Genomic DNA, 26,978 nt, shown 5'->3' with positions numbered 1-26,978 from the left:
GTTAACAGACTAGAAGCTACGACCAACCAAACTTGCAGGCTTCTCAAGGGGATAGCAAACAAAAACGCGGGGATGAAGGAGGCGAACCTGCTTAGGCTTGTCCACTCTTTCATCATTACCCGAATCACCTAGGCTATCCCGTACTTAAAGACAACTAAAGCAGAGAGAAACAAGGTAGACATCCTCCTCAGGACAGGTATCAGAACCGCCCTAGGTTTACCAGCGTGCACACCAACCGAGACAATCCTCAACCTAGGAGTGTCAAACAACCTAGCGGAAATGTGCGAGGTGAAACTCATGGCACAATATATCAGACTAACTGGCAACAAAACGGACCGATCTATATTTATGAAACTGGGCTACCGGAATCCAGAATCGCGAGAGGGGATAACCGCCATCCCCAAAGAAATTGCCAGCAGGTTAAGAATACCTCCCATCCCACGAAACATGCATCCCATACAAAACGAGGAAGGCAGGAGAAGCCGAGTCCAAAGTCTCCAAAGCTCCGTCTTACAAAAACAAAGAGTAGTGTAGACGGATGCGGCAGAGTACCCAGAAGGGTACTACGCTGCAGTAGTAGTGAGCGACAAAGGCGAGCTTATCTCGAGCTGTATCGTGAGACACTCTTCACCAGAGGAGGCAGAGATGGCGGCGCTTGCCCTGGCAATCACAAACCCATCAACCAGAATAATCATCACAGATTCCAAAACTGCAATCAAAGCCTATGACACTGGTATGGTGTCCAAAGAGGCCGCCAAAATTCTGGAAGCAGCCAAGGAGAACGTACCCAATGACCTAATTAGAATAATATGGACGCCCGCTCACAGGGAACCAGATCGCCAACGAGGTGGCCCGAGGACTCACACACCGGGCCCCAGCGCAGGCAGATTACTCCCTATCCGCGGCGGCCGCATTTCGATGGAGGCGAAATGCAAAAACGCCTATCTCTAAGCGACGGCAAACAACATCAGCTTGGTTCTGTTCAGCTTCGTAGCATTTGCATATGCAGTCGAAACACCCATATAATATGATGATGATGATATTTGGTGTTTTTGGCGCAGGGGCAAAGTGTGGCCAATGAGCGGCAAGACAATGAATGGTATGTTTGCCATGATCAGTGAGTTCCGATGACAGGATGCAATGTGGCTGTAAAGGGGATTAAGAACAAGTCGCGGTATAGAAGCGTAAAACATATATGGAATAGAATTATGGTAGTGACGTGTGGAATGATCTGTGGGTAGTGAATGCATGAGAAATGGTCATGGTGCTAAAACTAAACAAAGTAGCACGAACACCCTGTATAGTACCAATCACCGCATCAGTAAGGAAAACACCGCTATAATACCATAGGAAAGGAATCCGATGACACGACTTGTAATAGAATCTTTGTTGATTCAAACGATGGACGAGAGCTTCAACAGAACTGATGTAAATTTGCCTGCCACCTGCACTTGTTCATTGCGTCGCAACTTAAAGAAGCGCTTTTTTGAATATGCGTCGCAGTCGCGGACGGCCACAGAAGGAAAAAAAGTTGCAGTTTCGCCCGAAAGACGAAGCATCGATTGCGATAGCAAATTACTGGAGCAAGGATAGTAGTTTAATGGGCCTTATAAAGTTGTAAACATTCACTTACTAACTAAAGAGACAAGCACGCTGTCACGCGCGCACAGGTAAACATGAACACATCACGCTCGATGACCGCGCAATCTCGCTGTGAAAACGCCAGAGTGAGAAAGCACACCAGCAACAGCGGGCGAATTGAACGCCGCCAGCGCTCGCTCTGATCGGACGTATTTTCCGTAGCTCCCGATTTTCGCCCTGTTTGTTGGTGTTTTCCCTGCCACTGGAACGCTGTTCTTGTGGACCGCTTTGGCGGTCATAATCACTACTGGCGCCTACTTACAAAGCTCGTCGGCATCTACACCCTCCTGCTGCGGCGTCCAGCCTGAGTTCTAGTGCGGCCTTACGCGTGCGAGTGCCCCCGCGGCACTCGCCGCCTCGGCACCGAGCATCGAGGCTGTCGTCCGCTGTGTCAAAGGTCCGGAACGTTACCGATGCAACTGCCAATCTTGCCAGGAGCGTCTCCATCTTGGGGACGAGTGAAAAGTGCGAAGAAAGTAACCTGAGGAGGGATACCACCAGCACGGAGCACAGCAGCCCTGCAGTCACGGCGCACACTTCGGCCAAACGGATGACGGAACCTAGTAGCCTTCCAGCGGATGGAAATGCAGCTCCAGCGGCGCCAAAAAGACTTCGCTCATCGCAAGGCCTACCCCCTCCACCGACACATACGCCTCCGGTGTCACCAACGACCTCGTGGTACAAAGTGGTTATCAAGCCTCGTGCGAGATACGACATGTCCACTCTGCCCAACCGTACCATTCAAGCGGCTCTGGATGCATGCCTCGGGAAGCCCAGATTTCAAGGTTTCGCCCTACACAAACCTACCAATACCGTCTCAGTATGGGTGCCTGCTATGGCACTAATTTATAAGCTTCAAGAACTGCAACAGATCCAAGTCTCAGAAGAATGTGTCCTTCCAGTCCAGGCGTACCTCGCCAGTGGTACTGATTTAAGGCGCTATGTGGTTAATGGTGTTGACCATGACGAAGCACCTGAAAAGCTCCTGCAGGAACTATCATGTCCTACGCACAGGGTCGTCGCTGCTCGCTACCTAGGTAGCGGTCGTACGTGCCTAATCACGCTTCAGGGTCCTAATTCCCCACCTGAACGTATCCTGTACTACGGCTGCGTATTGCGCCCGCGCCCATTCAAACCCTCCGTTGTGTACTGCTACTCCTGCTTTAAACAGGGACACATGAAGTCATCGTGCCCCTTTCCACCTAAGGACGACAACATGGAGCCTGACCCATCAGCATCCTTTCGTTGCGGCCTATGCCAAACAAATGATCATGACATCACTTCCCCGACATGCCCTACGAAGTTGAAAGCTAATAAAAAAGCTCGACAACGCCGCTCTCGGCAGCAACCAAGCACCTCTCAAGGTCCATCGATGAAACAAGTCCCTGTGTACAACCGTTACGCCGTTCTAGCATCGCTGGAAGAAGACGCTAGCCAGGTGACAACAGCAAGTACAGCGACAAGTGATGCGGCCAAACCTACATATAGCGCAGCCGTTAGGGCGTCCATTTCGCGACCACAACGGGAACGGGCGTCACAATCGATAGAAGAGACGCCGCCTCCCTTGGAGAATGAAGAATTCCAGATCGACGCTCGCCTCGCCACTCTCGATATGGAAATCCAGCGTCTCAAGGAACGCCGTACACTGCTCCAGCTTCGTCATGACGGAGCGCGGGCATCACATTCGACGTCGATGCCCATTCCTGCTAACGTGGTTAACCCAGCATCTATGTCACAGTCTCTTTCACCCCAAGAACTCTTGCGCTTCGTTGCGCAGCAGCTCCAGCATCTCACCTCGGTTCTAGTGGCCAACCTCAACCTGTGATGGCTGCTACGTCTTCAAGTGCGCCAGAAGGCATTTTACAGTGGAACTGCCGCGGCATCGCCGGGAAGGTAGGAGAGCTGCGCCAGCGTCTCAGATATGAGAAACTGGGTGTTTGGGCTCTACTGGTTCAGGAAACTAACGCCCTGCCACCCATTTCAGGATATGTGGCATACTCATCGCCTTCAATGCTGGACCGTAGGAGTGCTACGCCTGATGTCCCTCCAGGAAAGGCTGCCGTTTATGTACGATCCACCCTTTATCAGACCCGTGTGGATCTTTCACGGTGGTGCACTTTATGGCAAGATGTCGTGGCCGTATTGGTTCGTTTCCAACGCACAGACGTTATCATCGTTTCATACTATGCACGCCCCTACAGAGGTCGTGCGACTCGGTTGTGCCTCGGCTGGTTGGCGCACCTACGACAGAAACATCCTGGTTGCCCCATTATGGTAGCAGGGGATTTTAACGCGCCCCATACCACATGGGGTTACGCCATTTCCAGTGCGCGTGGTACGTGTGTGCTGGACACATTTGAGGACGCCCAATTCACGCTGCTTAACAATGTGTCAGTGCCTGCTCGTCGGCGGGACCACCCTCGCGCGCCGCCACACTCACCGGACCTGTCTTGGTGGCTAGGAAGGACGACCGTCTCGTGGTCATGTGAACCCGACTGCTGGGGAAGTGACCATCATCCGATTGACCTTGGTTTACCTTCGGGCGGAACAGGCCGCCTTCGCCGGCTGTGCCGCGTGGTGGACTGGGATAGATATAGAGCGGTATCGGAAAGCACTGTATCCAGCTTCATGCAGGACCCGTCCCATTGTCTTAGTGCGGCACTAGTTCAAGCAACCCGTACTTCGTGGGTGGATGAATCGCGAACCACTCCAGATTTGCAACTTCTGCGTCTCTGGGCGTCGCGCCGCCAAGCAGAACTTGCATCAGAACGTGACCCTTCATCAAATTCCCTCCGGTTGGAGGCCCAACGTCTTACTGCAGTAGCTCGGCGCCATGAACACCGCTTAGAACGTGGCCGCTGGATAGACTGGTGCTCTTCCCTCGGTCCTTCGTCGTCCAATGCCTCTATTTGGCGCACCTTCCGTGTAATGGAACGCGGCCGGCGGCCTCCAGAACCTGCAGCCTGCGCGCTGTTAGCATCTGGCCAGACACCAGCAGTATTCGCCGAAACGGTCGCCCACACCTTTTTTCCTGCTTTGGACACAGCACCGCCTCCTTTCGTTGTTCAAAACAGCCTTCCCACGGACGCAGGCACGCCCCCTACGCTCGCCGACATCGAGGGTATACAAGCTGACTTCACTATGGCGGAATGTTTAGCGGCAATAGACCTTTCGAAGCCAGGCAAGGCACCAGGGCCGGATGGCATACCATATGAACTGTATAAAAACACGGAAGGCAAGGTTCTCAATGTGCTGTTTGGTGCCATAAACGAAGCTTGGGCTACAGGAGCCATTCCTGATTCTTGGCGTCATGCAGAAATGGTCCCTATTCCCAAACCCGGAAAGCCCCCGGACAATATCACGTATATGCGCCCAATAGCGCTAACCTCAACGTTAGGCAAGCTGATGGAGCGTATGCTTGCGACACGTATTACATGGTGGCTCGAGCGATACTCCTGGTACCATCCTGGCCAAATTGGGTTCCGTCCTCATCTGGGCACCGAGGATGGCCTTAAGTACCTTTCTTCTATGGTTCTCATCGGAGGTCGCTCCCGAAGAATTCGCACTATTTTGGCAATGGACATCCGCAAAGCGTATGACCATGTGAGTCACGAAGCAATTGTTCGAATTCTGCATTGGCTTCATTTCCCCAGCCGTGTCTGCTCATTAGTCCAAGCCTTCCTGCATGCTCGCACTTTCTCCATTCGCCTGGCTGGCCACGCAGCAGGTCATTTTGTCGCTCATCGGGGTGTCCCACAGGGATCTGGGCTCGCACCAATTCTTTTCAACATCTCCCTCCTTCCTCTAGCTTGGAAGCTAGCGAACAATACGTAATGTATGCAGATGACATCACCGTTTTGTCAGTTCATCCTGAAATCTGCCGCCAAGAACAAGCGCTTCAAGAGGCCCTGAACGTAACACACAACTGGTGTGCTCAGATAGGGCTTGAAATTTCCAAGGACAAGACAACGTACATGTCAGTAGCGAACAAGTATGGGCGCCGTCTACTGGCACTCCGGCCTCTTCTGTTAAATCTGGATCAGCAGCCGCTACACGAGGCTTCAACTCTCCGTGTACTCGGCCTTGAAATGGATGCCTCCGGATCTGCGGGACCATGGGTCAAGAAGGCAAAGCAACAAACCGCAGAAACGATACAGTTGATACGTCGGATTGCGAAGAAATCTGGCGGAGCGCGCACTGACATGGCCCGCCTTCTTGTCCGTTCCGTACTACAACCACGACTCGTCTACGGAGCCCAGTTTCAACACTTCACGAAAACAGAATGGGCTCGCCTTAAGGCCGTTAATCATGAAGCAATGCGTGCCATAACGGGACTGCCACGTCTAACTCCGCTGCCAACCTTACAGGCCGAGTCCCAACTCAACACTCTTGACGAACTGGTGCACCAGCGTCGATGTGCGCGTGCCCTTAAGCCATCGAAGCTATGCTCGGCTGCTGCACTTGCCCGGTACATGGGACATGAAATAGACAACCCAGCTTCTACGACACCCGATGTAGCTCCTTGGAACAGGGTACAATTAAGTGACAATAAGCCTCTTGGTCGTCTGCATAGCCCGGTTCCTCGCCAGGCGAACGCTCATGTTTCCCGACTTCGTCGCACCGATGATAATCAAGACGATTCGGCTCTCGTAGCATACACTGACGCCAGTGTTAATGGTACCACGATTCACACAGCTCTCGTGTGCCCACTGACACCAGAGGCAGGCCAGACGTGCTCGTATGTTGCCGATCCTGCACCGCCGGCTTATCTTGCCGAGCTTGCCGCCATACGGGATGCCTTGGCCGCGTTGCTCCCCTTTGTTCAAGCTGCTCGATATTCTCAGCTCATCATTCGCACGGACTCGACTCAAGCCATCCACGACATACGTAGGGTATCTCGGTCCTCTCTTCTCTCGGATAGCATTCACCGTATTGCTGCCACTACGAATTTAGTGATACGCGTTCAGTGGGTGCCTCGAGCAGCCCTGCCGGGTCTACTTGAAGCAGATTTGGCAACCCACCCTGAGAACATAACGTGCCCACTTCCGCATTTTCCTGAAGACGCTTGCGGACAACTGCTCCGGGAAAAAGAAAACCTCCGACGTACCACACGAGCTCTTATACCTCCGTGTGGGTCAGACCTCCCTGGTGGGTTAACCCGCCGAGAGGAGGTTACGTTACGGAGGCTGCGTGCCGGGGTCGCACTCAGCCCGTCTGTGACCGCTCTCTGGGCACAACAGTACCACGGTCCCTATGATACATCGTGCCCATTTTGTGACACTACGATTCAAAATGTGACAGTGACACACCTATTATGGACGTTCTCAGGACTTCACCTAAGCCGTCTCCGCCACCTACGGGCAACAGGCCTTCGGCCTGGCCGCCCACCCGACCTTGAACGTTGGATTCATGGACCGTATCATCGTTCACTTCTGGATTTTTTACATGAATCAAGTCTGTTCGTGTATTTTTGATATGCTTTGGATTATGCCTAAGGGCAAGCTTTCGAAATAAAAAAAAAACAGCGGGCGAATTGACGTTCACGCTGTCTCTCGTCTTGCTTCAACGCGAACTAAACGTCGAAAGTGTAACCACGCGCATAGTCGCATTATCATGTACACGTGCGCACTTGATGCTCCTAGTGCGCATGTCATGTTTTGTATCGGCCCTTATTTAAGCAGGGCCTTGTTCAGATTAAACACACTTCGTTCCCTGCATCACGCCTGTCTACAGAAAGCATAGCGCATACGAAGCTACCGGCAGTCGGCGCATGCAGTTTGTCCCCATCGCAGATCGCTTTGAAAATGAGGCCCGCGTCGTTGCGCACTTCGCTCACAACGTAGATCGCTTTCAAGCGCACCCCCTTACCTCTCCGTCGCCTTGCCCCCGCGCGTAGCGCGCGTAGCGCGCGCCTTCCTCGGTCGCGTGCGCTACTTTGAACCGTGATTGCCGCTCATGGAGGGAGGAAAAAACTAGGAGGGAGCGTCACGTGACCATCTTGAAGCCGAGTCATAGAAAATTTAGAGTAATGGAATGATGGGACATAGGCCCTCACGTGATAGCCAAGCTGTAGTTTTACTCGGCTCGCTTCGGTGGCTTCTGTTTTGTGTGCTGCGGGGGTTTCTCTATATGCGCACATAGTCGGCGTGGCAGACGCGCCGAGGTTAGTGAAGGAATTCGAGCTTGTAAAGCAGTTGAGTCTCGCCGCTTAATGAGCAGGCAGGCGCCAAGGCTGTTGCGAACGAAGGCGTCGGAATTGCGCCCAACAACCCGCGAGGACCACCTCTAGGACGACTAGTCGCGTTTCGCGGCGGTTTCAGGGAAACGAGGAACCCTTTCGCCCTGCAAACGTGTGAAGGCAACCAAGCCGCCCTTCCGACAACGATTCGTTGCGTTTGGGGACGTCTTCTGGGAAAGAATGATGCCTTTCGTCCCCGCAAAATGTGCAGGCGATTAAGCGCACGTACAGGGTCCGAAGCGACTGTTTTCCCACGGGAAAACTTTCGTCCTGTCTTGTGCCCAAGGATCGACTGGTGAGCCTGAGACTCCGAACATATGTAGGGCCATGCCGGCCCGTAGTTAAGGTAGCGCAGTCGACAGTGTTGATCTGCACAAAGTCTTCGGCCTCGTAGCAGACCGGCGAGAACGCCGGTCAGCAGTAGGCGCACCTGCACGATGAAGTGTTGTGTGCCAGGATCCCCTAATTGAACAGAAAATCGGCGCGATGGTCTGTCCTTCCAAACGTAAGCACAATGATCGTTGCTGTATCTATGAAAATGGAACTACAATATTCGCTAGTGACTACGTGCTCGTGTGTACTATAACTGATGAAATAGTAGTGCAATACAAGCCGTCATTTTTTTCCAACTTTGTCTTAATTCCCACAAAATGTTAAACATTTATTTCTCCTTAAAGTACATTTATCAGCTAGCGTACGCTCCTAAAACGCCCACGATGTGAAACTACTTATTGTAGAACAATTACATACAAATTATTTCAACTGCTATACAAATTATTATTGACTGAATTTCGTGTGTATTTCTTGTGCCTCAAAACAATCAAAATTGCAATTATCATCATCAGCCTATATTTATGTCCACTGAAGGACGAAGGCCTCTGCCTGCGGTCTCCACGTACCCATGTCTTGCACTAGCTGATTCCAACTTGCGCCTGTGAATTTCTTAACTTCATCACTCCACCTAGTTTTCTGCCGTCCTCGACTGCGCTTCCCTTCTCTTGGTATAAATTCTGTAACTCTAATGGTCCACCGGTTATCCATCCTACGCATTACATGGCCTGGCCAGCTCCACTTTTTCTGTTCAATGTGAGCTAGAATATCGGCTATCCCTGTTTGTTTCTCATCCACACCGCTCTCTTCCTGTCTCGTAACCTTAGGCCTAACATTTTTCGTTCCATCGTTCTTTGTGCGGTCCTTAACTTGTTCTGGAGCTTCTTTGTTGACCTCCAAGTTTCTGTGACATATGTTAGCACCGGTAGAATGCAACGATTGTGCACTTTTCTTTTCAACGACAGTGGTAATCTCCCAGTCAGGATTTGGTCATGCCTCCCGTACGCACTCCAGCCCAATTTTTTCCTTCTGTAAATTTGTTTTTCATGATCTGGGTACCCTGTGAGTAATTGACATAGATAAACATACTCCTTTCCAGACTCTAGACGCTGACTGGCAATACTGAATTCTTGTTCCCTTGTCAGGCTATTTAACATTATCTTTGTCTCCTGCATATAATGTTCGACCACACTCTTACACTTTCTCGGTTAAGGTCCTCAATCATTTGCTGTAATTCGTCCCCATTGTTGCTGAATTGGACAATGTCATCTGCAAACCGAAGATTGCTGAGATATTCGCCGTTGATTCTCACTCCTAAGCCTTCCCAGTCGAAGAGCTTGAATGCTTCTTCTAAACATGCAGTGAATAGCATTGGAGAGATTGTGTCTCCTTGCCTGATCCCTTTCTTCATAGGTAACTTTCTACTTCCCTTGTGGAGAACCAAGGTTGCTGTGCCCTCCTTGTAGATGTTTGCCCATATATTCACGTATGCATCCTGTACTTCCTTGGTTACGTAATGCCTCTATGACTGCTGGTATCGCAACTGAATCAAATGCTTTTTCATAATCTATGAAAGCCATATAGAGAGGTTGATTGTACTCTACAGATTTCTCTATTACCTGGTTGATGACATGGATATGGTCCATCGTGGAGTATTCCTTCCCGAAGCCAGCCAGTTCTCTTGGTTGGCTGAAGTCAAATGTAGCCCTGATTGTATTTGAAATTACCTTGGTGAATACTTTATACAATACTGAAAGGAACCTAACGGGTCTATAATTCTTAAATTTTTTGACGTCTGCCTTCTTATGGATGAGTATAATGTTGGCGTTCTTACAGATTTCTGGTACACTTGAAGTCGTGAGGAATTGCGTATAACGGGCCGCAAGCTTTTCAAGTGTGATATCTCCTCCATCCTTGATTAAATCGACTGTTATTCCATCTTGTCCAGCAGCTTCTACCCTGGTCATGTCTTTCAAGGCCGTTCTAATTCATCGCTAGTTATAGAAGGCGCCTCTCCCCAAGTAACGCAAAATGTTGCCATAACGTTCTCTGAATGTGCATAAATGTCGGCGTATAACGTTGCCTACATGCTGCTAATGTCCCCTTTTTTGATCGCCAGACAACGTTGGGCCGTAACGTTGTGGCAGCATTGAGCAATACATTCACGACGTTAACATAACGTTAACAGAACTTCCTGGCAACGTAATGTGGATGTTGCCTTTTGTCACTTGAGCTTTCAGGCAACGTACGTATGTGACGTTCAAGCAACACTCAACTCACATCGCAGAATATTTGTAGACATACATAACAGCAGTGCTGTCAGCATGAAACGGCTGACAGCACCGCAAACCTTTAAATTTATATTTGCTTGAGAGATAATTTACTCTAGTAGTTTTCATGTTGCATATGCATGAAAATGTGAAACAAGAATTAGTGAAAAACAGCGTTTTTTACGTATATATGTTGTGTAGCTTACCAAAATATCTGTGTACCTTACCTTGTGGTAAGATACACTATATACGTAAAAGAATGCTGTTTTCACCAGTTCTTGTTTACATTTTCACGCATATACGACATGAAAACTACTAGAATGCATTATCTGTCAAACAAATATAAATTTAAGGGTTTGCGGTGCTGTCAGCCGTGTAATGCTGACAGCACTGCTGTACGGGCAGCTCATCTGTCTTGCACTATATACATTACAAACGCACCATAAGCCAGAATCTTTAAAGTGTTTCACATGGTGGTTTGCCTGACTTGTCTTGCTGTTGTCCATAGCACAGCATATAAATGCTAACTGCAAGTAAAAGTGCACAATGCAAAGCTGCGAAGTGGTTCATAAGAACAATTTTTCATTTTGGCTATAACAGCAAGAGAAGCAGCATGCACGTCCAATGTGCAGAGGTTCTCGTATAAAGGTTCTCGCAGCAGGAAAGTAAATATATTCCGCAAATGTTCATTTCCTTAAACATATCATTTAAGCTTAGACCACAGAAAAAAATCAGTCTTTGCTTCCGACTTACTACTCTAAAAATCATGTGTCAGTAGCTGCATGTGCTTTCAAGAAATTGCATAATAGCCAACATCAGCTTCTAAGAACAAACGCTTGTATGTAGGAATTTTGTGCAGGAGGAATGCGTGGTGGTTGAATATGCACCCATGAATATGCATTGGTCCACCTTAAATAATAGTGAATGCCATAGACAAACCTGGTTATAATGTCAAACCATGCATTTATTTACTGTCTGCTTACATCATACTGGCAAGCAAATGACACTTATATAACAGTAACTTAAAAACTGATAACACTGATAACACACTTAAATATATTTTCTATTAAACATCAAGGTCTTCTATCGCATATTAAGACTGTACTAACAGCTACAACTACAACACAATATATTTTGCTTTCCCATGTAGGTAAGACTTCGAAATTTTTTGCTTTTTGACTCCTTTATTTCAATGGCAGAACACAATTTATACTTCCTAGTAACAGCACAAATACTGTCCTCCTTCACTTTGTAAAGTACAACACAACACAGTAACACAGCGGTTGGATACTATCTCCTGCCAAGCATCCAGCTGGTCTTTTTGCCTAAGCTTGCAGACATGGCAGCAAGTGTGAAGTAGTCAACACAGCCCAAGGCGTAGAGTAACAGAAAGTCATCCAAGCACTGACAGCCAGCCATCACTTTTGCAGAGCATGGCCTGCAGCACAAGTGATGCACACATGCCTCCCTCGGTAGCTTCACTTGCATCCAGACCTCAGTGGTTTCCAAGTCAATAATGCAGTAACCTGCAGAGACATCAATTACATCAAATTATAAAGTGCCATCTGAAACACTGAGTAAACCATGTTTACTGTGAAAACAGGCTATAAAAATGCTTACAAACAACTTAAGCTTCGCATAACTGTGAAACAAACAATAGTGACTTTACACAGGAGAATAATGCAAAACATCAAAAGCACATTTCAGTACAACCAAACCATTATAGCTATAAGTTTGGACACAAGAGCAAGGAAAGCACAATAAACAATACCCACAACTTCCTTTATTGCGCTAAGCAGTTAGGACGTTAGTATCAATATATTCCTTTAACAAAGCTTCCTTGCAATACCACGGCTGCTTGTTACATCCAGTTCAGTCTTGGAAGAAAACAAAAATTAACAAATGATGTGAATGCTCTACCACGGTACCGAAACCACATTTCATTCGTGATGAAAGTTCCAATGAGTGAGTGATAAATTTGACTTGTTTGTACAACATATTGGTGAATTGCAGCACAGATATTGACGACAGAAAAGACGAGACAATAGACGTGTGCTGACTTCCAACAAAAAGCTTTATTTTCAGCGACCCATGTTTATAGCCGTCACTCATCACATTACACACGCGTAATTCACACCCTTAGGAAGGTCAAATCTGTCTGATAAGTGTACAGATGCTGACACACACAAATCCAAGTCGCGCAATCTTTTCAGCTTCAATAATTTCACGTCTTAGTTGATCACCGCTACTGCTGACAACAGTACACCGAGCAAACAATGGTTCACAGGCACATGAACTGCAACAACATGCAAGCCAACTGTCATGCACATTTTTCTTAACATTGTAGAGTGTTCTCTCAGCTGGTCATTGATACAGCGTCCTGTTTGGCCTATGTACTGTTTACCACAAGAAAGAGGGGTACAGTAATTCATGTTGCTAACATAGGTGACGAACAGATTTTTGTGCTTTTTGTTACACTTGTGTGCTGCGCTGAAACATTTCCTTTGATTACGCAACTTTATAAGCTTCTGAGGTGCAAAGAAGACAACTTTAACTTTGGAACTATCTGAAGTTTTCACGATACTGTGAGACAGCTTATGAATGTATGGTATGACAGCCACTTTAAGTCTATCAGATGGAGTGATCACATGGCAACCACTCGGTGCATGCGCTTTTCAGAGTAGAGGTCATGTGGCCACTGCATCTGACAGACATAAAACTGGCCGTCATACCCTACATTCATAAGCTCTCACAATATCAAGAAAATTGCATATCATTCTAAAGTTGTGTAATCAAAGGCAATGTCACAGCACGCCACACATATGCAACAAAACATCAAATTCCGTTTGTCACCTGTGTTAGCAACGTCGTTTATTGTATCCCCCTTGTGGTAAACTGACAGTATATAGGTCAAATGGGACGCTGTATCAATCACCGGCTGAGAGAACACTCATACAATGTCAAGAAAATTGTGCGTGACAGTAGGCTTGAATGTCATTGCAGTTCGTGTGACTGTGAACCGTCGTTTGCTCAGTGTACTGTTTCCAGCAGAAGCGGTGATCAACTAACACGTAAAATAATTGAGGCTGAAAAGATTTTGCGACTTGGCTCTGTGTGTATCAGCACACCTTCTGTACACTTGTCAGACAGAGTTTACTTTCTTCCTAAGGGTGCGAATTGCACATGTGCAATGCAGTGACTGACGGCTATAAACATGGGCCAGCAATAATAAAGCTTTTTGTTAAAGAGTTGCCGCATGTCTCTCGTCTTGACTCTTCTGTTGCTGCCTACATCTGCACTGCAATTCAGTGCCTGAACGACCGGCTACGACTACGCTACAGGTGTTGCATATCGGGAGAAGGGTTGAATATTGCTCTACACTGCAAAAGTTGTCGTTGCTACCCGCGGATGACGAATACGGAAGTTCTGCCCGTGGAAAAACCAAATTAGAACGCGAGCTTTTGGAAGCGGTGTTAATCAAAAATTCTGGACCTGATAAGTAGGTTAGCGTCACTTTGCAGGCACTTTTAAACAAAGAAATGCAACTCATGAGTAGCCACAAATAAGCTGGTTTGTTAATTCTGATTTTGTTTCTTTTTGAAGACGATAGTGTTTCTTGGGCTACCTAAACGCGAAAAACTTTGTCACTCGATTCAACCGCTCGGCCAAAACCAAGCATGAGAAGATTTTTTCTCCTCAGGGGCACCACATTTCGAAAGATATGCATCAAATGCATCTTAATCATTTCGGTGCAATACATGTATTCTTACAAACATTACAAAAACTTGAAAAAATGTGAATGATACTTACTACCCACAGCTTCCAATTTATCGGGGCTCAATGTCGGCTTCTCAACAGCATTGCCGTCCTTCAAGCACCAACAAGGAGCCCCTGTGACGCTCCTACGCCGAGCGCCAGGGCTCCCCACATCATTTATGCCAGTTATTTGCAGAACAGGGAATCCCGGCGATGACACTGGTGCAGGCCCCAGTTATCGTTGCCAATGTATCCAACATTTCCTAGGTGTACCTGCAATAAAAGATGGCAGAGACACATTAAGACTGCTTACGTGTGGTAACGTGAAAGCACCTTTAGTCAACCAAATGGCTGCAATGTGACTTGCACAGTGTGACACGCACTAGGCACACCTTAAGTCAGCCAGAACCAAAGAGCTGCCGTGGCATAAGGGAAGCATGCTCCTTTCACACCCCAGGTTCTATTCCTACCCAGTCTGCACAACTTTCTTATTAAAGCAATTAGTTTGCTTTGTTTACATGAACCTGTCTAAATTTGACATTACTCCAAGCGTTTTGATGTGCTTTTATTGCTTGTGCAATAGGCCATCGGTTTTATGTCAATAAGTGCTGGTAGCAAAAAGAAATATGTCTAACCGTGCGATAAATGTAACCGTAAATGGCAGGTACGTCCAGTGGCATTAGTGTGGGGGCTGCACACAAAATTATATAGCTTAGCCTGTTTCAAATTTATTTTAAAGAGCAGTTTCAGTGAGCCCAAGTAGAGTCTTTCAGCTTTTTGCAGTGCAGAAACAGGTACAGTTTGTGCCAGCCAACCAGATGAAGAGCTCTCCTAGTAACTGTCTCTAATCACCCTCTAGGCAATCAGTGGTAGCCAAAGTAGAGCTTGTATATCTACAACTGACACATGTCCCATTTCCTTAATGTGGTATTCGTCACTAATTTTGATGGTCAATTGGTTGCCAGAGATAAACAATCGAAATTTGGCGCGCAGCACCAGTCGTGTCAGTGCATCGTCAAGTGGCACGAACATATTTCTCCCTTGAGTGAATTATGGTGCTCTCCTGGGCACATGTTGAGGCACCAGCCAGTCTGCCCCATGTACATTTGACCGAATATATACATGATCAAAGGAACAGACTATGCTACCCCTGACGAACACAAGACAAATTGGGTTGCATCTTTAACTCAGCAAGCCTCAATTCTCATGTGGACTGCTATGCACGCACATTTCCAGCGAAAAATAAAGTAGGCAGGATATGCACGACAGTTCACAAGTGAATCGAGAAAGGCGAGCAGGCAAGTGAGGTTTGCTTGGTTAAAGATACCACCAAATTTGTGTAGTGTGAATGAGAGGCAGCTCACTGTATTTCTTTCACACCTGGTCAAATGTACACAGAGCAGACTGGCCGGTAACTAAATGTGCCAAATAAATTCCCATATTTCACTCAAAAGACCAGCTTGCTCGTCCAGTTTGGCCGTGCATTGCTGCGATAGGACTTCAGGCTGGATTAAGATCATCTGTTTTCACCTACGGTGAAAAATTGACACGAGAGATCAGTGAGGCATACCACATAAACAAGACATGCGAGCCAGACCCCATGATCAATTCATGAAATAAAAGGCGTCCTTTCTAGATGACAAGTGATTGAAGTTAGTCTGCGCATATTTACTTTCCTTTTTACACAAATACCATTTATTGGGATTTTATGTCTTTACATTACAACTTACGCTTTCCCTCTGAACGAAATTGTGCACAGCATAAGCACACATCCAGTGTTGCTATTTTTAATCCTTCCATCAAAATAAATGGTCAGTTAGCAGCAGTCATGTTGTATGGTACCCTTTTCCCCCCCATGTAAATTCTATCCTGAAAAGTTACATGAACTGACCTGCAAACTCATACGTACACCACAAATTTCACCTAGCAAACACGGCTGGTTCTCAGAAAATGCACAAATACGGTGATAGGTATCTGTTGGCATACTGTAGCAATAGTAAGTGCCAGTTGGCTTCGACACTAGACAGTTTTAGTATAGCATATGCAACTAATAGCGTATGCCTATACGCTATAGTACAGCGTACGCTAAACAGCACACATTTATTACAGTTTTAGTTGGCCTGCAAGATCTTCCTATCTCAGCGGCCATTGCCATCGTCGCACCTATCTCTCGACTTCACTGACAGGTAGCGCTGACATGTCGGTTTCCCTCGTTAGGCTTTGTGTCGTTCGAAACGAGAAGCGATCTCGAAAACTCCACAAGGTTAACCATATTACACTGTTGTCAAAGCGGCCTGACGGTAAGCGAAAGCTGTTTACACAGTCATTTGCTACGAACGAAGCGAATTCTGCAAAAGCCACGCCAAATTCAATTCGAAGCGGGCAGCGGGGACCACCGCCATGTTTAACGTAAACTACGCAAACCACGCACAGACGGTAATGCTAAATCTGAGAAATAGCATGCATACGCTATCGGTCGGATAGCATTCTGCACATGCGCAGTGATGACCCGCTATTTTATAGCGTACGTAATGACATAGCGTACGCTAAACTAAAACTGTCTACTGCTGCAATACTTCAGCTGTCAGGCATCTACAGTGCTTAAGACACCACAGACGTGTAAGTTCACAACAAAAACAAGCGGCGCATCAACCATAAATTTGACTTGAGAGTAGCGACAACATAGGCTGTTTCGTGTAGCTAAAACACTAGCCAATATGTAGAAAGTATATGCACAAGTATACATACATATAGATATTTGCCTACCTAACTTAAAACTATAAGAGTTGCAGTGCATATGATGCTTGTTCTAGACACTGGTATTTTTGACAAAAATACTCTTAGAATTAGATATAATGCTTTTCCAATTCATCCAGCCAGTAAATGAAGTCGTACACATATCATTATAATTTGGACTTGCAGGTTGAACATATTCTAACCTGAGCAGCGCCAAGCAGAATGAATAAACCAAATGCCCACTGTGCTGACCAAATACACAGGATGAAACAGAAAATATGGAAAGGGACCCCAAAGTATTAGAAATACTTCTTGACAGCTGTAGAATTAGGGCTTGTTGGTTGATTGTCACTAATAAAATTACACTAAAGCCAGACTGTTCTGTATGGTGTAGTTGAAATCAAATTCATTTGACAAGCAACATTGCAATAACCAGCAAACATGGCAAGAGCAAGCAGACATGTGCAAAATAGTGTGCTTTTTTAATAATAGAGCATCAATACAATGAACTACCTACCAGTTAGCTATGTGTTCTATGCTGTACTGACTTGAAAAAAAAAGAAATATAATGTAACTGGACACAGACTCGCAACTGCTACAATGCCTACTTGCATGAATGGGGATAGCTTGCCAAGAATATTAAAAAATGGGAGAGAAAAATGCAAGCTTACTAGAAAACACTTCAGAACTGTAGTAACTACAGCACAGTGAATACTGGCCTTAATGTATCATTTCAAAAAAGTTTGAGCTCATCAAATGTGTATTTTCCCGTGGCAGTTATCCTTGGAACAAGACAGAAATAATCGTGAATATGAATGTTAAACAATGGTAAGCACACTATGTGCTTACACCTATGACATATTTGGCCCATTACACTTTGAATTCTTATATGCGCAGAAGCTGCACAAGAGTGTAGTGTAAACACTAAGAATTCGTAAATAAAACCCTACGGCATAGGACACCATTTCAAAGAAAGAAAACCAAAATGAAAAGTGATAAATAGAGTGTGTACTAAGCAAAATTAAAATGTAACTTGCAGCCAAGCGATTGATGCAAGAAAAAATACTTAACATCAAGAAATGTTAGGTCTACTTTTATATAGAACACAATAAGGTGTGCATAACAACTATGAACACAAGTAAACAGCAAGTTGCATAAATATTTGGCCTATTTAGTAAGCTGTGTTGACTAATGTCGAGTAACTTATCCACGAATGATACCAAGATGCTACTTTGTGGAGCACGTACACTACATACATACCTGACCCGACCATCCAGATTACACGTTGCACTACGGCAGGCATAGCCAAGGGGTCTGGTGGCTCCTCCGTTATGTGGGCACTGTTATGGGTCACAGCCTCGCCGCTATAAAATAAGTTCTGTGTTAACTTATAGCAGTGGCACATAGCTTTATAAAGCTGTCAAATTGTCTAGACATGCATGGAGCATCCAAATATAGTCACAAAAACAATGTTTGCATTATTGCAGGGTGGCAACAGAGCACAAAGTAGAAGTCACTGATGAATGTCTTGATAATGGGGACCCTTTGATCACAGTAAAATTATTGACACGCCGCAGCACATAGCAAAGAAATGTTTGTTTACAAAACAATTCATTTGTTTCCATGACTCAGTTTAAGCAACTTTCCCCTGTCATGTTTAGTTATGTATAAGTTATGTCAACATATCTTGTCTTTAAAAGTAAGTTGTTCTAGTAGCAAGCTGCGATTGCTTACTTTTTTTTCTCTAAAACTGTCGTAAACCGAAAACTTCTTAAGCAGAGATTACAACGTCAAGGCATTTATTGCAAGGAAACGTCATTACAATAAGAATCGGTGAAGAGGCAAATGAGTCGTTATTATGCAACTTCAGCCGAAAAGGGGGAGCTCACGCGCAGCACGCATATGGTGAACACAATTATTTTCGAACGAACGTTACATTTCTCATCGGAAGAAAACGCTTATCAAGATTTTCAATTTCGCATCGAAGCAATAAACTTGCGTAACTAAGTGCTGACAACCAGCGTTCAGCAAGCATCAGCACAGGTATCACTGTTGTCGCGGGACTTCTATTTCATACGCTCGCGCATGATATGCACACACGAGAAGCTCACACAACACGCGTGTAGTTAGCCAGCACGATTACTTACCTTTTGAATGGTACGACGTGGTCGCGAAGCGCTCTCCAAGTTGCCGGTGCTGCGTCGACGATGTTACTCCCCGCATACATGCCGCTGCGTAGTGGACGAGCTGAGGCGCGCTAACACACATTATTTCTTTGCGATGTCCACCCAACTTTCCACGAGAACAAAGATGCCGCACTCCACGGCATAAAGTCGTTGGGCCACATTTGCCTGGCGCGCCACGCATACGGCGAGTTTGCAGCATGACACAAGGTATCTTCAGGCACTTCTGTGCACGCTAACTGCGACCCACTTCATAACAGCAAACACAAAAACACACGATCGAGCAAACGCGACGCTCGTAGCACCCCGCACATACGATCGCCATCACAGAACACGGAGGAAAAACAATAGCGCCACCTGCATACTTGTGAGAATGTGTGTGGCCTCTGTGATGACAAAAATATTAACCGGTACACTCGCATACTAAAATTTTGTGCCGGGTTACACACAACTACGTATAGATGTTGCAAGACAAAATAACCGTAGAACAATCTATATTTTACACTATAGTTTAGCGTAGAAAGAAACTTTATAACGTAATTTACCTTTGAATTGCTTCCGCTCTCTGCAGCCAGCATCAGCATAGCCTTTGAGATCAGCGTACGTTATCCCTATCAAGCCGTCGCTGTGGCATGATTTGAACGGTTTGGGCTGTCTGGAAGCTGTCTCGAAGCCAATCCATGACGTTTAGCGATGCTGCCTACTTTTCCTACGCCGTCACTTAGTTTTAGATAACTTTCTGATGTCGTCAACATGAATTGTAGCCTCAGGAATTGTTGACGCGATATCGGAGGTACAGATGTGCAGTGTTCGATGTTTCCGTGCGCGTTGTGACTGTTTCAGGCGGAAAGGATCAAATCCACGAGGGTTGATAGCTCGTGTGGCGCAGGTTACACCCGTATCGTCCGCACTTCCTTTCGTGTCGGTGTGTTGAATGTGCGCGGGTTTTGCTCCTGTCGTCCGTACCTTCTGTGTTTATCGTGCGGCTCGCGAAGATTCCTCCTAAAAAAAAAAAACATGTCTGCAGCGTGCATCTGTCCTGTGTGGTGTGTGAAGCGAATGTGCGCTGGTGTACGATGTGTTTGCAGCCCTATTGGTGGCTTATAGTCCTTTGCTCTAGTGCCGTTTCTATGATGTAAACCATACGTGAACTGAAAAAAATGCAGTGTTTTTCATATGGACAAGTAGATATGATCTGTGTGTATCCACTGTGCAGTGTGGATGTGTTCGTCATTTTTATGCAGCTCGTATCATGGGGCTTGTGCCTATTCATGATGGCCCTTGCTTAATGTTTCCACTTTTACGGGCATGTGGCGTGCAAGCAGTCACAAAGTCTTGTGCATTTGGTGTGGAAGAAGGGAATACTTTTATGCGTAACTTTGTCTACTATAGGTGAACCGTTGCAACAATTAGCATTTTTTCCATCTGAATGCTTCTGCCATTTGATATAATTTGTAGCAGATCTTATCTGTGGAGAAGCACAATAAACATAATTTAACATTGTGTTCCTTAGAAGATATTAATTACTGCATAACCACTATAGATCTCCATACCTCACTGTATGATAAAGATGAACGTTCAGTTGAAAATGAAAATATCTTATAGTTGCATGAACGTATACATGCAAAATGCTACAGCAGCCTGGCATCACATTAATGTCAATATTGGTGACATCCGGCAACGTTCTGGGAACGTGCTGTTTTGTAACGTTGCTACATTGGTACCATTTACACGTTAATTTGATGTTTACATGCAACGTTGACACAACGTGGGTGTCAGGACGTTGCTCTGACATTTATTTGTGACATCACTTGAACGTACAGCTGGCAACGTACATTCAACGTTGAGGTTGACTGTTTAACGTTGCCTGACATTTGTTACAATCAGGCAACGTTTACGCTACGTTCTGTGTTACTTGGGTCTATTCGGTTCATCACTACTTCGAATGAAAGTAGCTTGGCTGCCCTGGGAACTGTACAGGTCAGTATAGAGTTCTTCCGCTGCATTTACTATGTCATGATGTTACTCGGCTTATCTTTCAGTGGCTACATTTTGCCTTGTCCTATGCCAAGTTTCCTTCTCACTGATTTCAAGCTGCGTCCTAATTTCGGACATACTTACTTTTTTCTTGTTGATCAGTTTTGAGAGTTCAGATAATTCTATCTGATCTCGCGAGTTTGACATTTTCATTTGTTGTCATTTCTTTATTTGGTCCTTTGTTACTTGAGGGAGCTTACCTACTGGTTGCCTTGGCGCCTTGCCTTCCCCTTCAATTGCTGCTTATGAAATCAGCCTAGTCAGGCTTTCATTCATTACCTCTATGTTATCTTCATCTTCCTCTTCTAAAGCTGCATATTTGTTTGCAAGCACCAGCCTGCATTGGTCTGCTTTTACCCTTACTGCGTCTAGGTTGGTTTGTTTCTTTGTGACTAATTTTATTTTTTCTCTCTTCAAATTGAGAGAAATTCTAAACCTCACAAACCTATGGCCACTTCACTTTACCCTACCTAACACTTCTACATCCTGCACCATGCTGGGATCGGCAGAGAGTATGAAATCAATTTTATTCCTTGTTTTTCCATTAATGCTTTCCCAGGTCCACTTCCTGTTGCTGCGCTTCCTGAAGAAGGTATTCATTGTTCGGAGCCTATTCCTTTCCGCGAATTCTACCAACATCTCTCCTTTAGTGTTCTTAGAATCGATGCCGTAGTTGCCAATTGCTTGCTCGCCAGCCTGCTTTTTCCCCACTTCTGCATTGAAGTTGCCCATGACCACAGTGTACTGAGTTTGCACGTTTCGCATTGCTAATTCAACATCTTCGTAAAACTGTTGTATCTCTTCATCATCGTGACTGGAGGTTGGGGCGTAGGCTTGTAGAACCTTCATTCTATATCTCCTATTCAGCTTTATTGCGACGACTGCTGCCCTCTCATTAATGCTGTAGAATTCATCAATGTTGCCCGCTATGTCCTTATGGACTAGAAATCCTACTCCGAATTCTCTCCAATCTGGAAGTCAGTAGCTCAATTGTGAGAGCATCGCACGCGTAAATTGCAAGACAAAAATTTAATTCAAGAAATCTTGAAAGGTTAGTCTTCAAATAACATGCTAAGTTTTGCAATAGTCAATAAGAACAATAATTTTGTTGAGAATATTCTGCACGTAGTAACTCTATTTGTGAGTGCAAAGATCAGTTAAGTTGCAAAGTTCAAGCACTGGCCATGCTGAGGCTAAATACCATTTTTCTTTTTTTTTCAGAAGATATGTTGTTGGTTGACAAATTTTAAACGGGTAAATGGCAGTTCAGATGAAATAACGCTGATGTACTTTAAATTACAGGAGTGAACATCATTTTCTTTCATTCATTAGTAGTACCCTGAAGGCCTGGAGGCATTACAGAGGGGGAATTACATTACATTATATTATGTATATGTTACAGCTATGTGTATGATATTTTTGTTTCAAACATGCACTGCGAAGTTACCACCAGCTCCATTTTCCCCGAGATTCAATTAGTTGATTGTGCATTTTACAAGCACACTTAGATTGAACGTAGTTTTCTACACAAGGGGATGTGGTGTGTAGGGAAAGCATGCACAGATCATGCGAGGCCTTTTGCATGACTCTGCAATGGTTGTGTATATTCATTCTACAGCAAATTTATTGTTGAACCTTAAAAATATCTGATGGGTTACGTAGACGCTTGCAAAGAACGATGCCACAGCAATGAGTCAACCTTAAAGTGAAGCAGCTACATCCACGGGAACATCACAGCATCAAGATGAGCCAGTAAGTTGATACACACCTATATAGAGCCATAATGCACGTTTATACTTTCATCATGCCTTTTTCATGACAGTGGTAAATGTCCCCAACATTCCTGAAGTGAAGTATGCTTTTCGTATATTCAGGCAGGTCTCTCTCAAGCCACAATGGACATAGAAATCTTGTCTGCTTGTCGGCTTGTCTGATGTGCTAACAGAGGGTACTGCTACCTCTGCTAGCTCGTCCTTCACTGATTCAGACATCGCTGATGAGCTTTCCTAAATCCAACATGTCCTGGCATGTTTGATTGTCGTAATGATCACAGGGCTTGCTCACGACATTTTCTCATATGTGTGCCTTGGTTCATTCATGTTCTGATCTGCTTTGCAAAAATCTGGTGTTTTCCTGTAGTATATATTTTGGATTTCACCTTTAAAGTAATAGTTGCAGTTTCAGAAATGCATATGAGACTGCCATACAGCTTTTTGTCAGATGCTTTCGACAGGTTTAAAAGATCTATTAGTAATGCTCAGAATGAAGAGAAAGATGGAACTGTTAGTCTATCAGCTACATTACAGCCCTTTTTGACACAGGTGACAAGCATATTGCGTTCAAATTTCATTGTTAACACTCGCAAAAGCAAGTTCTAATGAATGAAAGCCATATATGCTATATAATAACCTCACTTAGTCAATCTAGGATAAGTGCAAGATATGGAAAATAAAAGAAAGTGCAGCAAACCATACTTATGCAAGATGAAAAACTAATTTTTTCAGTAGAATTGAAATAAGGAAAACACACTCCTTCTCTAAATTATACTTCAGCCATGTCCTCTGATTACACGCGTAATTAACACCCTTGCTAGGCTTCAATATTTACGACAGTAATAAAATTTTTAACATGTCAACTGTGCTGGTAAGCTTTATCAACTATATTTTGGCGGGCAGTAGATAAAAAAATACAGTACATAGCCACAGTCACTGATCTCCCTAACAATGTCCTGCTTGCTGGTCATTATTGTGCTTAAATTTTATATGAAGCCAATAGTGTCGCTATTAGTCATGGGATTTAGCTCCAACTGTGCGTCTGGTATTTCGTTTGCACGGTCAGCAATTTGAAGCTATGTAGCAGTAAACAGTCCCTTGTCATTGCACTTGGTGTATTTTGTCCAGTCTCCCAGTCCAAACCCCTCCAGGACACTCAAGGGTGAAGCTTCTGCAGCGCTGCCTATGCACAAACCAGTGACACCTCGAACAGCAAGGCATACTATGATAAGGATAGTACTCGACCACTACAATTTTTACATACTTGTTTCCTTAACTAACTGCATGTGAAATAGCATTTATTTTCATGGCAACTGTTTAATCGCTGAAGCATAATAAATGTGAACTGCACTTGGGCACTAACATTTATGATCATGGCAACCATGTAATTAAAAGCTGAAGCATTCATATTCGCCCACAGCGGTTTGAGTTTCCTCGGGGTTTGCATTAAACACCAATTGGCGGCCAATAATCATTTTTTTTCAATTTCTCTTTTCCATTCAAATGAAACAATAAACTAGACGACCAACAGGTTTTCCCCAATTTTCTATGCTCTTTATTAGTTCGATCGGTCACAATGAGCCGTGATGCAGGCAGACAAAAGTCGCCTTTTGTGTAGGAGTATGAGCCCAGTATATTTTGCCCACTCAAACTAAAAGGCTGCTGTGAAGCATCCCGTGTTGAACTATGCAACATTGGGCTCTTCTGTGTTAGTTGTTTTGTAGTTTTACCTTTCCTACCTGGACCCAGATGGGCCCGCAGTATTTTGCAAATAAATTAACAAACAAAATTAAGTGGCACTAACAAGCTCGTGTGGATGGCAGTTTTATGCCCTCACAGTTTTTAAGTTCACAAAAGCGTAAACGGAAACCGTCGTGAGCAAGGTGATGACCTAAAATTTTGCATTATACTCTTCATAGCTTGCACAAGAGTGTATGCCACAATTAAGTATTTTGTTTTGCGTACGTGATTTCTGTCATGTTGGTTGCTCATGCACCTGTTACAGCGTGTGATAATTTGCAGCCACAGCCAGCAGAAGACACGCCTAAAAATGCCTTTCTGAGGCACTGAGTATGGCGTTACTCACAATTACAAACTGCGATCAAGAAGATCAAGACTCTACAGCAATCACATCAGCGGCTTTTTCAAAAGTTTGCTCATCTCTAAGATGTCATAGAATATTTATCTGACAATCGAATTCTAGGAAATGAGGATGTCGCAATGTTGCGAAGTCTTGGTGGGGCAAAAAAAGACTTGCTCATGCTTCAACTGACACGCAAGTCTGCTGCAACAGTGTCACCCGCTTACTCGCCAGAGCTCAGGGCATTTGCACTGACGTTGCATTTTCATTCCCCTAGAGCATAAAGATATGTACGAGCTGTTTTCAAGACATGCCTCCCGCATGCAAAGACACTGGGTAAATGGTATCAATACTTTGATGGGCTGCTGGCTTTTCAAAAGAGGCACCGACTGTGCTGGCCATGATGGTAAAGCAAAATTCACAAAACAGCCACTCCACAGTATGCAATCTAGTTGTGGATGAGATGGCCATTCGGAGACATGTGGAGTTTGATGGAAAAAGGATGCGTGGATATCTTGACATGGGCATTGATGCCAATGATGACAGCTTTCCAGTTGCCAAAGATGCATTTGTTTTAACGCTTGTTGCAGTCAATGGAAGATGGAATTTGCCGATTGGCTACATTCTAGTGGATGGTCTTGGTGGTGAGCAGAGGCACAATTTGGTGCTGCAAACTGCTAGCTTCGTTTAAGAAAAAGGTGCACAGATTGTGAGTTTGACCTGTGATGGCGCTGCAGCAAATTTGTAATTGCTGCGCAGCCTTGGCTGCAAGATGGACCTGACTCAGCTGGATGCTTCTTTTTCACATCCAGTGACAAAAAAGCCTATCATTGCCATGTTAGATCCTTGTCACATGTTAAAGCTACTGCGGCACACCCTGTGTGATAAAAAGATGATTGTCGATATGAACAAACAGTTCATATTCTGGAAACACATTGATGAGCTGCATGAAATTCAGTACACAGGAGGCGCATATTTGTCAAACAAATTAAACAGGCACATTGGAAAAACCAGCGCATGAAAGTCTCATTGTTGGCTCAAACGTTTAGTCATGGGTAGCAGATGCTCTTAGTGACTGCAGAGCTCAAAAATTCCAAAATTTTCAATTCCTTGCCAACAGAAGAGCTTATCAGACATCTTAACAACGCATATGACATTTTTAATTCAAGACATCCAAGGCAAGAAGAATATAAAAGGCCGCTGTGTCCTGGAAATGTCGCTCCTGTCACTGCGTATGTCAATAAACTGAAGACTACTTTTGCTCACTTAGGAAGTGTGCAGCTGGTAAACTAATGACATGGACCAACCAAAAGACAGGTTTCATTGGCTTTGTGGTGTGCTTAGATAACCGTCTATACAACCACTTAGTTACAGATAATGGCCTATCGGCGTATCTTCCAACCTCCAAGCTCAGTCAGGACCACCTTGAGGTATTTTTTGCTGCAATAAGATCATTTGGGGGCTGCGTTGACAACCCAACAGCAAAGCAGTTTGCAGCAGCATTGAAGCATCTGATAGTTTGCAATGAGGTCAAGGACGTTGATAGAAGAAATTGCTTTCTATTGGAACACATCTAAATTCTCTTTGTACGTCCTCTGAAAAAACCATCTTCCATCGATGTAATTAGCTTCACTGCCCCTCAGAGAAGCCCTGCAGCCAGTGAACCACTCAGGGGAGCAATTTTACAGGATCATGGCTACCCTGCTGACAAAAGCAGGGTGTCGAGCTTGGGTGTCTGCGACTCGCAGTACAAGAAAACCTGCTACACAAGTTTTAACGTGTGTGAATTATGTTCATGATGGTCCACACAATTATTTCCTTTATCCATCAACTTCGGCTATCCCACCGAGTTCTATGTTAAGGCATTCGTTTTTTTAGTGACTTTGTAAAGCGCATATATTGTTCAAGAGCATTGTATGCAGACGTCAAACTTTT

General features: G+C 45.1%; 1 long non-coding RNA gene across 1 annotated transcript; it reads right to left on the bottom strand.

Annotated features, from left to right (window-relative positions):
- Window positions 1–11,746: 11,746 nt before the first annotated feature.
- Window positions 11,747–19,427, bottom strand: LOC125947585 (uncharacterized). Its single transcript, XR_007468414.1, has 4 exons — window positions 19,119–19,427; window positions 18,232–18,335; window positions 14,290–14,508; window positions 11,747–12,005 (listed from the first exon to the last, which is right to left on the bottom strand). It is a non-coding gene; the product is annotated as an uncharacterized LOC125947585 (long non-coding RNA).
- Between the last annotated feature and the right edge of the window lie 7,551 nt (window positions 19,428–26,978).

Source organism: Dermacentor silvarum, chromosome 8 (genome assembly GCF_013339745.2).
Source record: "Dermacentor silvarum isolate Dsil-2018 chromosome 8, BIME_Dsil_1.4, whole genome shotgun sequence".
Lineage (NCBI taxonomy): Eukaryota > Metazoa > Arthropoda > Arachnida > Ixodida > Ixodidae > Dermacentor > Dermacentor silvarum.
The sequence above is the reverse complement of the archived record's forward strand: the minus strand, read 5'-3'. Positions and strand labels throughout refer to the sequence as shown.